This window comes from Saccopteryx bilineata, chromosome 4 (assembly GCF_036850765.1).
Source record: "Saccopteryx bilineata isolate mSacBil1 chromosome 4, mSacBil1_pri_phased_curated, whole genome shotgun sequence".
In the NCBI taxonomy this organism is placed as follows: domain Eukaryota; kingdom Metazoa; phylum Chordata; class Mammalia; order Chiroptera; family Emballonuridae; genus Saccopteryx; species Saccopteryx bilineata.
This window is the reverse complement of record NC_089493.1, coordinates 156,769,038-156,780,992: the sequence shown is the minus strand read 5'-3', so window position 1 is coordinate 156,780,992 and position 11,955 is coordinate 156,769,038. Positions and strand designations below refer to the sequence as shown.

At 41.9% G+C, this 11,955-nt stretch overlaps 1 pseudogene; it reads right to left on the bottom strand.

Annotated features, from left to right (window-relative positions):
- Positions 1-1,335: 1,335 nt before the first annotated feature.
- LOC136335573 (kinectin-like) lies at positions 1,336-10,194 on the bottom strand (annotated as a pseudogene).
- Between the last annotated feature and the right edge of the window lie 1,761 nt (positions 10,195-11,955).

The window sequence follows — 11,955 nt, the reverse complement described above, 5'->3', positions numbered from 1 at the left end:
CCGTCCCCCAAAAAGACTAGAGGCAAGTTTCTTTTATCCTTTGTCTTGTGAAGCTAAGATGTTATGTATGGTGGGGGTTTTCTGCACTTGGTAGAATACTTGGGTTGCTTTGGAAATGTGATCAGAGATCTCTTTGATTTGCTAATAGCCTTACTTTGCCCTATAAATAAAGCAGGAAGCGAGTGTTAAGCACGCTCTGTTCTTGACATCAGCATTGCAGAGGCCTCCTGAGCCCATCCTTTTTCTCTAAACCTATTTTCTGAATTCCGCACCATTTCCACTCAGGACCTGGAATTTCTAGCCGTGCTGGTTCGTAGCAGAGTGGACTCCAAGTACAAGCTCCAAACAGGAGCCTAGGTATGCCAATCAAAGCACAGCCAGGAATAGAGACAGTGCTAGTAGGGCAAGAACAAAGGTTGAACTGGGCTAAGCATTTGCAAGGCACAGAATTTTTGGACACTGGCCTTTGTTCTGGGCATAATGAGGATAAAGTTGGGTTTTTCCCACAGCAAGACAGATGGAAGTGAGACATCAAGAACCTGGGCACAGCCCTCTATTTCAACCCCAATAAATCTTGGGCACAGCCCTCTATTTCAACCCCAATAAATCTTACTGTAACCCTCATCCTCCCAGGCATAGGTCCTAAGAAATGCTTCCCTTGCGACTCCATGAAAGGATCCTATTTCCGCTGGCAACATTTGGAGGCACGGTCCTTAAAGAGATAATTAATATGAGGTCATTGTGATGGGCCCTAATCTGGCTCAAGTGGTGCCCCTATTAAAAGAGGAAATTTGGACACAGACACAGTCTGAAAACACAGGGAGAAGACGACCAAGGAGAGGTGCTTCAGAAGAAACCCACTTTGATCTTGAATTTAGGGCCTCCAGGACTGTGAGAAAATACATTTCTGTTGTTTAAGTCTCCTGATTTGTGGTACTATGTTATGGCAGCCGAGCAAAGTAACACAGCCAGATAGTGGAGATTGGACCAGACAATACTAAGTATTAATCCTGATAGTTCCCCTCATCCTCCTTGTCTCATGAGGACGTTTCCAGCCACTTCCCCACACTCCCTGCTCTGCTGTGGCATGGACTCTCACAGCTGGGGAGATACAGATGATACAATGTCCTTCTCTCATTTCAGAACTAGATCCAAACAAAGCTGAAAAACCCAAACACCTACAATCAGTATCTAACTAGGATTAGAAAAGACAACTGTCTATTCAGTGTTTCTGCTGAAGTGGAAAGGGTGAAAACATAAATAAAGCTTTAATTTGGTGAAATACGTATAGTACATGCCTCCTGTTATCTGTGAATGAACAGTTTCCCAATTACTTCATTTTAACACCGGGTAGTGTCCTTTCTCCTTTTGTGAGCTTTTGATTTATTGCTGGAAGCAGCTGTTGTAACTGTCTTACATTCTGACCTAGACTTACTGACGTCGTCTCCTTCTCAGAAGACTCTGTTTCTGGGGAAACATCTTTATTCTCAATAGCAGTAGTGTCTCCAGCAGCTTCTATTTTTGAATGGATAAGATCCAGCAGAGCCTTATGCATGTCACCAGCTACCATCTGTCTTTCACTTTGTTCAGTTCTAAGTTTTATGAGTGTTTCATTTAACTGTTTTTAACTTTCTATGACATAGGTAGATCATTAAATTTCTGCCTTCTCTAGTTTCATTTCCAAATTCTCTCATTCTCTTCTCAGATTTTCAATATCTTTATTTTCTCTTCTTAATCAACTCTAGCTCTTGTTCTGAAGATGGAAACGACAATTGCATCTGTTTAAAATTTATTTTTTTTTTTGCATTTTTCTGAAGCTGGAAACGGGGAGAGACAGTCAGACTCCCGCATGCGCCCGACCGGGATCCACCCGGCACGCCCACCATGGGGCGATGCTCTGCCCATCCTGGGTGTCGCCATGTTGCGACCAGAGCCACTCTAGCGCCTGGGGCAGAGGCCACAGAGCCATCCCCAGCTCCCGGGCCATCTTTGCTCCAATGGAGCCTTGGCTGCGGGAGGGGAAGAGAGAGACAGAGAGGAAGGCGCGGCGGAGGGGTGGAGAAGCAAATGGGCGCTTCTCCTGTGTGCCCTGGCCGGGAATCGAACCCGGGTCCTCCGCACGCTAGGCCGACGCTCTACCGCTGAGCCAACCGGCCAGGGCCTGTTTAAAATTTTTTATGATTCATCAACCTTAATTTTCCAGTTATTTTCTTCTTGCTCCACACTTCTCTGTAGCTTCTGTAAAGTTCCTTCTGCAAAGTTCCTTCTGCTTTTGCAAGGCTAGATTTATATTTTTCACACTCAAGCCATAACAATTTGTGCATTTCATAGGCTTCTTCAAACCTGCTCTCTAGAACCTTAACTTCCTCTGAACCAGAAGTTCCAGTGACATGTTCCTTTGCCTTCTATTCAGATCCACGCACTACTTCTATTCAGATCTATTCACTACAATTCAAATGAGAAAGGACAGATACCTTTGGAAATAATTTCTTTTGCAAACATCTTCGGCTCCCAGCTCAGTAGCTTTCACATGTCTTTCCATGACGGTCTTGTTCATTTTGTCCTGCAGCACTTTTCAGTTGATGCCAATGCTTCCCAGGCTCTCTCCCAAAGTCATTGTTTTTCTTCCTCTGGTGTTCAACAGCATCCTTCAAAGAATCTAACTCATTCTGGAGAAAAGTCATTTGTTTCTCTCCGAAATTACTTTTAACAGTTCTTCATGCAAGGAAAAAGAAGATTCCCATAGGCAGTTCTGTTACTTAAGGTGCTCATTTTGGGATTTAAACAATTTGTTTTCATCTTGTACCTCCTGTAGCAGTTTTGTTTCACTAGAAAGGTCACTCTAGCTCTCTTTTAGCATACTTCCCACTCTCTTAATTTTCTTTTCCTTTTTCATTCAACACAGTTTCAAGTTCTTCAAATCAGGATGCAGAACATATCTCTTTCAAGTTATGTTGTATTACCTCCTGAACATGAAGTGTCGTTTTCTACCCGAACATCCTGTAACTATTTCCCTCTAACGGTTAGCTCTCCCTCTCCCTTTCTAAAACAGTCTTCATTGTATTCACCAGTTCCTTCTTCTCTTTAATGAGTTCTGAGACTCCTGACTTTTAGAGGCTCTACTTGCTGATTCAAATCCTGAATAGTTTTCTCCTTATTAGCAACTTTGAGAAGTTCAGCTTCCAGAAGCTCTTCCACAGACTTGCTCTTTCCATCTTTTTCATGGATCACTTTCTTGAGTTCTTCAACTAGAGATGCAGAAGAAACCTGATCATTCTGCTTAGCCTTCAAATCTTGAACTTCTTCCACTAGAGATGAATTTTCCGTTCTTATTGCATTCAGTTCCTCTTCTGTAGTGGCCACCTGAATAAGTTCAGTTTCAGGTAATTCTTTACAGTCTTCAACTTCTCATCTTTTCCCTGAATGTATTTTTCCATTTGTTCCACAACATCTTTATTAAGTTGTTCAGAAACAAGTGTCTGTAGGTACTGAACTTCTTTTTTTTTTAATAAATAAATTTTTATTAATGTTAATGGGTTGACATCAATAAATCAGGGTACATATATTCAAGGAAAACATGTCCAGGTTATCTTGTCATTCAATTCTGTTGCATACCCATCACCCAAAGTCAGATTGTTCTCCATCACCTTCTATCTAGTTTTCTTTATGCCCTTCCCCCTCCCCCTCTCCCTCCTTTCCTCCCCCTGCCCCCCGTAACCACCACACTCTTGACCATGTCTCTTAGTCTCGTTTTTATGTCCCACCAATGTGTGGAATCCTGCAGTTCTTGTTTTTTTTCTGATTCACATATTTCACTCTGTATAATGTTATCAAGATCCCACCATTTTGTTGTAAGTGATCCGATGTCATCATTTCTTATTGCTGAATAGTATACCATGATGTATATGTGCCACATCTTCTTTATCCAGTCTTCTAATTTTTTTTTACAGTGATTAAAGCCTTTAAGCAAACTCTTGGGCAATACAGCAAGAATCCACAAAAGAGTAGTGTCCTTAACATGTTCACCAAGTCCAAGTTGGCCCCAACACCATGCCAAATCCCTGAAAAATGCAACCCAACACCAGTTCAGTCTGTTAGGAGCTGTCACAAGGAGCAGGAGTCCAGGAAAAGTCCACATCCAGGAAAAGTCAGCATGGCACTGGAATTGTCACAATTCTATACTTTGCAGCTCACGTCCAAGTCCCAATGACGGCTGCTTCTAGCTGGTAATGATTCAGGTAGACTGGAAAAGCCATCTGTAGCATGTGTGGAGATGGAGCTTATGTTCTCCTCTGCCTGGAGAGATGGGACCAGGTTGCTTTTCCCTGGAGCTCTGCAACTGTGGCTTGGTAAAGAGAACCTTGGGATACACTAAGCAGTCTTGGTGTGGCTTCTTCAGTGTTCCTTGGTTGAAGAGTCCTCTTAGTTTAGTCCAAAGTTGGTTTTTCCAGATGATAGTTCTTAAAATTATTTTGTAATCCACTTTGGTTCTGGGAGGTGGATGTTGGTACGTCCGCCTACTCCAGCACCATCTTGTCTTCAGCCAGTTCTGAACTTCTAATTGGGATGCTTTGATTTGGTCACTTAAAAACTTAAATTCTATTTTGTTTGAATTTCATGTGGTAGCTTCTTGTCAGCAATCTTATCTCATTATCCTTAACCTGAACATTCTTCTACATTTTCTCCCATTTATGAGCAGCAGCAGCCTGTTCATTTGCCAGGGCCTGTAATTTTTGTACCTCAGCTTTTAACAAGAAATTCATATATTGTGTACCCTTAAGTTCCTCCTCTTTACTTGTTCAATGATCATGTTCATTTGCTAAAGAATCTTCAGTCTGTTCTATCTGCTTATCCTTTTCTACACTCACTTGATGTAATTCTTCTGCTAGAACTGAAGCTGCTACATGGGAATGGAATTGTTGAATTTGAGCTTTCAGACCCTCATTCTGATCCAAAATATCCTGAACTTATATTTTTAGAGACTTTTCTTTGTTCACCCTTTTTTGTTCCAATTCCATTAACTGCATTAGTCTTTGCTCCCATTGTTGTTTTGATACCAAGCTATCAGTAAGCCTACTCCGCCAACTGTGTACTTCATTTTCTTTAACCACAAATCACTCTGTAAACCTTGCTGTGCTTCCTCTTGCTCTGCTGTTTGCTTCCTGATATAACTCTGGGCTTCCTCCCACCCTCTCTCAGCTTCTAGCAGTTGAACCTTCAGGTGAGGAACTGCTTGCTCAGCATTCTCCTTTCATACTTCCTCCTGCTGCAGCTTCCCAGCTTTTGCAGTGAGCTGTCCACCCACCAAGCACAATCCTACAGTTTATTTAGTTCTTAGGCTGCTTGACTTCTGGTTAGCTTGTAATGTTGCTGACAGCATCTCTTGGTGCCATTTTCCTGCTTCAAATGAGCTACCTCTGCCTTCATTGGCTCACGAACTTGCTGGAACTTTTCACCTGTATCTGTTGAGTCTCTTGATAGCTGACACACATTTTGTTTTGAAATACATTATGTTCAATACTACTCAGCCATAAGAAATGATGACATCGGATCATTTACAGCAAAATGGTGGGATCTTGATAACATTATAAGGAGTGAAATAAGTAAATCAGAAAAAAACAAGAACTACATGATTCCATACATTGGTGGAACATAAAAATGAGACTAAGAGACATGGACAAGAGTGTGGTGGTTACCAAGGGTGGGGGGGGGGGGAGGGAGGACATGGGAGGGAGGGAGGGAGAGAGTTAGGGGGAGGGGGAGGGGCACAGAGAACTAGATAGAGGGTGACGGAGGACAATCTGACTTTGGGCGAGGGGTTTGCAAAATAATTTGATGACAAAATAACCTAGACATGTTTTCTTCGAATATATGTACCCTGATTTATTAATGTCATCCCATTACCATTAATAAAAATTTATTAAAAAAAAAAAAAAAAGAAATACATTATGTTCCTTTCCTAATGTTCCAATCTGATCTTTCATCCTTGCTATAACCGCATTGCTGCTGCTTCTCTCTGTCACCATTTCCTGATTTAACTGCTTTCATCCATCCTTCGTAACAGCAACATCTTCCTTCACAGCAGCGAGTATTAATAATTTGTCTTTTTCTTGAAGCTGATGGGCAACTGCAGTCAATTTACCTTTACTCAACTTCTTCAAGGCATCCTGTATCTCACCAGACTTCTCCTTGAGCAGGTCTAAAACACAAAGGGCCTCATCTTCAGAACTATCACAGACTTCAAGGACAGAAGAAAACCTTTAAATTTCACGCCAGCATTTTCTTTGTCGGTTTCCATCTTCAGGTTTTTAGCCCCATTTCCTGGATTCCTTCTACTTGGTTAGGTTTAATCAGATCAATAACCCCTCTCTGATCCACCACAGGACTTGAGTCTGCATTATCCATCGAAGGAATATAAGTAGTTGCATAAATAAGGAATCCACCTACCAAGACATCTCTGTCTTCTGCTTCTTTGATGAAGTTTTTTTCTTTCCTGATCCACATTCTTGTTTAGTCTGTTGGTGGAGAGGTAATGATTCTTGCTTTTGAAATTTATCTTATTTTGAGAGAGAGAAAGGAAGAGAGATGAGAAGTATCAACTCTAGTTGCCTTACTTTAGTTGTTCATTGATTACTTCTCACACATGCCTTCACTGAGGGTCAGTGACCCATTGCTCAAGCCAGCAATCTTGGGCTCAAGTCAGAGACCTTGAGATCATGTCATGACCCCCACCCACCCACCCTCCCCTCAAGCCAGCAACCCTGCACTCAAGTGGGTGAAACTGGCTGAAGACCAGACCTTTAGGTTTCCAGCTTGGGACTTCAGGGGTCCACACTATCCACTGTACCACCACTGGTCAGGCTGGTTCCTGCTTTTTTGAAGGTACCATAAGCTTCTACTTTTGTATCCTGATCATCGTTCCCATTTTAGATTTTTCTTCCTGGTTTTTTTTTTGAGGCAGCTGCTTCAGAGGGAAGGGTGGCATGGGCTGTTTCAGTAATCTGGACAGGTTCTACTCTATTGCCTGGAACCTTTGGTGCATCACTCTTTGGTGACCTCTTTTAGGACAGGCTGTGTTTCTCTTCCTTGTTCAATCTGTCTCACAGCACTCGAGCTTTCTGCTTCTTTCAGCCACACAGGTACTAGCTGCTCACTTTCTAAGCTGCAGCGTCAGTTTCCTTCAAGTCCCAGGGCACACTCTCAGAACTGGATGCTTGGTTTCCCTTCTGGATTTTGTTTTTTATTCTTGTTGTTTTCTGCCTTCTTTTTATCTGTTTTGATAGAATTAAGCTTTTGTTCTCTTTTCTGTTTTGCATGAACTTTATCATATAATGTTTCTTTCATAAAAAGCCAGAAGAAGAAGAAAATTACTGTAATAACCACTGAAGGAATAAGGACAATAACATATGTTGACTCATAAAACTCCACTGTGCTTTTGTTTATGTGATCCCATAAAACCCTGTGTGGTGCAGGCAGGAGGCTGAGAGACACAGTGGCCTGGGCACTGCACTCAGCCAGGTGCTGGAGGACCAGCCGCCGCCCCCGCTCCCCCCCTCCCCCCCATGCAATCTCCCTCCACTACATCGCCACCCAGGCACCTTCGCAACCCTGGCAGGAAAGGGGCTGGTGTGGCTTCAGGGTGGAGACTAAGGTTGTAGAATTAAAAATTTTAAGGCTGTTATCCATATTAAGAACCCCAATTTTGTCAGACAGACAGGAACGGAGAGATGAGAAGCATCAATCATAAGTTTTTCATTGTGACACCTTAGTTGAGCATCAATCATCAGTTTTTCATTGCGACACCTTAGGCCCTCAGTAGACCGAGTAACCTCTTGCTCAAGCCAGCGACCTTGGGTCCAAGCTGGTGAGCTTTGCTCAAACCAGATGAGCCCACACTCAAGCTGGCTACCTTGGGGGTCTCGAACCTGAGTCTTCCACATCCCAGTCCGATGCTCTCTCCACTGTGCCACTGCCTGGTCAGGCTAAGAACCGCAATTTAAAGGATATAAGTAACTTGTCTCAAAGTTTATGCACAACATATGACAAAGGACTTTAATAAAATCTACAAAGCATAAATAACACCAATATGGATAAGGCAATAAAATTAGAACTTAATATTAAAAATGTAAAACAATGCTTGAAATTAAAAACATCTTCAATCCAAGAAGAAATAAAATGCAAAGTAACAAAATATTGGCTAATAATAGTATTTCCTTTAACAAAATGTGGGATCCAGAGAAAGGAAAGGCTTCCTTCATACATCCCCAATTACTAAATAAGAAAATTTGAAAACAAAAAATTAAGTTTTGAATCCAAAACAATTAGAATAGCAACAGGTTCAAAAACTAAGGTAAGCAAAAGAAAAACCCAGTAAAGATAAAAGCAACAATACTGTGACAGTCTGAAAAAAAGCAAAACAAAGATCAGATCAGTGTCTGTGAGGGTTGTTGGAAGGGTAGAGGTGGTGAGAATGTTCCCTCTTGAGTGAGGCTGTAGTTACATAACTGTATATGTTTCCTTAAACTTATTAAATGGTTTACCTAAAAAAGGGTGATTTTACTATATTATACCCCTATAAACCTAAACTAAAAAATGTTCAATGACTTGAAAGAGCTCATATTACCATTTTTGTAAATATGTTTGAAATCATGAATTAAATAAATGATATTCTAGTAAAAATAAGATAGCCAAAATTGACTCAGGAAGATGTAGATAATATAACTTTATTCAAAGAACATTATCCTGTCAAATTAGGCAAAAACAAAACTGAATCATTTCTAAGCCATATAAGTTAAACAAATATTTAACTGAAATTGGAATACTCAGTGATTGAGATCTTCCTCCCCAAGCTGACTGGTTAAAATTCTGTGAGTCCCTCTCATAATATTTGCCTGCATGGGGACACCTTAGATATGTGTAATTTTTCTTTATTTAGTAATTGTCTGTTTGCAGTAAAGATTTGCTTAGATTTGGAAGTGTTGATGCCTCAGTTCCTTAACAAGGAGAATGAGAGAATGACAGCTCGTGCAGGTCTCACTGTAGATGTGAGGAAGCCAGAGCCTAGTTTAAACTACTGGACTCTATGAGAGAAGAACCTTGGTTTAGTAACTACAGGATATTTTCTATCTCCTCTCCAGTTACAGACTGTAAATGGGGATTGCAAAGAGTCACAGCGTAGGCACAGCCACTCCACTGTTTCTACCTTTTCATTTGTGCAGAGAAAGTATAGGTGAAACTCTTAGGAAGCATCATATCACATCACAAACAAATACCTGGGCCTTCCCCTCAAGACTCTAGTCTCCTACGCTTTGTATCAATAAAAGAAGGAGCCATCTCAGAGGCAGAAACCCAGACCCTGAGATAAAATGATTAGAAAAGAGGCTGAGTGCAAAGATATGAAAACCCATGATTAACCACAAGGCAGGGTGTTTCTGTCTATCTAAGACAGGCAAGATATCAGTGTCCAGATTTTGGTTGTTTTTTTCCACTTTTTTTTTCTTTTTTCCATTCAGTATCTTGTAAGGACTAGCAAGTCAAGTAGTTCTTAATGCCTTGCAGTGCATGTAATCTACAGAGGGAGATGGACAAAGGGAAAGCTGAACTAACAATTAGAGGGTTCCAAAGTGAGAGGAAGGCATGGCAAGTCTAAGTAGAGGGCAGTGCAGGAAATCCACAGGGCATGGGAGGGATGTTCCTACAGGGTGGAGGGAGAGAGGCCTATCAGAGGAGAGTGTGAGACCAGCATCTTCAGGAAGAGATGCTATCATGCATAAGAAAGAAAATGAAAACTGTATGCACTAAGAGAGCAGCATGTTCCAAGGCCCCGAGGTGAGGCTGGTTTAATGGCTTGAAGAACATGAAATGAGAGCAGAGTGCCTGGAGATGATGTGTGAGAATGGAGGTAGGGAATGAGATTGGAGAGGACCCAGGGCTCAATCTGTATAGGATTGCAGTCCCTGGTAAGGAGTTTGAGTTTTATTCTGGATGCAATACAAAAATATTGAAGGGTCTTAGGAAAAGGCATGATTACATTTGTATTTTCCAGATGTTAGTCTGGCTAAGGATAAAGAATAGTTTGGAAGTCTGGCCATTGCAAAAAGCCAACTGAAACCAATTTCTTTTATTCCAGCCATACATTTGTACATTTTCTTTACCAAATGATTAAGAAATAAAGCATGTGCATTAATACCCCATCTCTCGTTTAGATAGAGTCACCATCAAACCTCTGCCAAGTCTGGAGCCCTGGCCAGTTGTCTCAGCGGTAGAGCGTCGGCCTGGCGTGCGGGGGACCCGGGTTCAATTCCCGGCCAGGGCACATAGGAGAAGCGCCCATTTGCTTCTCCACCCCCCCTCCTTCCTCTCTGTCTCTCTTCCCCTCCCGCAGCCAAGGCTCCATTGGAGCAAAGATGACCCGGGCGATGGGGATGGCTCCTTGGCCTCTGCCCCAGGTGCTAGAGTGGCTCTTGTCATGGCAGAGTGACCCCCCCCCCCCCGGAGGGGCAGAGTATCGCCCCCTGGTGGGCAGAGCGTCGCCCCTGGTGGGCGTGCCGGGTGGATCCCAGTCGGGCACATGCGGGAGTCTCTCCCCGTTTCCAGCTTCAGAAAAATACAAAAAAAAAATTTAAAACCTCTGCCAAGTCTTAGATGAAATTACCAAAGAACTCTAAGAGGTTCTATCACTAGGACTAAGATGTTCATTCTCCTGGGACAGAAGCTTTGGAAGTAAATTTCAGAGACATCACTCCAATGTGCTGTGTTCTTACTGTTTCCTTTCCATGTCTTGATTTACCTTCCTGAGCTTCTTTGTCTCTCAGGCAACTAAATGGAAACACATAGGAAAAAAGAGATTGTTACCGCTCTCCAAATGCTTTCACCACATTTCCTAGTTTTTCCTATCTTTCAGAAAAAGCCTGTTCCCCTGGCTGGGTGGCTCGGTCAGTTACAGTGTTGCCCCATACGCCAAGGTTGTGGGTTTGATCCCGGCCAGGTTACATACAAGAATCAAACAATGAATGCATTAATAAGTAAAACAACAAACCAATCTCATTCTCTCTCTCTCTCTCTCTCTCAAATTAATCAATAAAAAAATTTAAGATTGCCATTTTCCCCTAAATTTATCTTTCTTTCAGATTTGACAGGCAATCACAGATATAAAATACAATTGAGAAATTAACCACAGTGCTAGACTTTCAGTGGGATGAAATGCCTATATTTTGACCTTTGATTCTCTTAGTCTTGTATTTAATAATCAGAAAAGTTCCAGACTTGAAGTTTATAATGATGTGGCATGCAAATTTCCTGAGTCTCCAGAAGTGGGGGGAGAGGAAAAGTAGAAGGGACCTAGCAACCCAAGAACAGGAAGGTGTGCTTCTCCAGCAAGCCCACTGGCATCCATCCTATGGGAGTACTAGGATGTAAACCTTGGCTCTTAGAGCAAATTTCTCAAACCCTGCCATTTGCTCTCCACGTAAATACAGGCTACTGTAATTCTCACCATCATTCAGGGAAGTTTATGCTGTACATATTAGTCTTGGTGCTGTCCTGTTAATTAGCATTGGCTTTGGGAGAATTAAGCAAGCACTAAGCAATGAGGTAGAGACCAGAGTAATGAGCACTTGCATACTTACACATTAGTTAGCTCTCCACTGCACCAGTTAACCACTCACAGCATTTCTTTGAATGCTTTTTTTCCTTCTGTTATCCCATCCCCTCCTGCTTCTGTGTAAGGCAGCGTGGAAACTATCATAGGCTCAGCACCCCACACTCCCTTACTGAGAAGGCATTTCCTCAGTATTGATGTTAAAGAATACAGACATTGTTAGACATTGACAATAGAGGGCCACTAAGCAAATAATAGAATTATTAAGTACAAAGTAAGCCAAATTTACAGAGTAAGGGACTTTTTTTCTCATATAGGATGAGATCTGATACAGAAATTTCTGGATAATATTTACA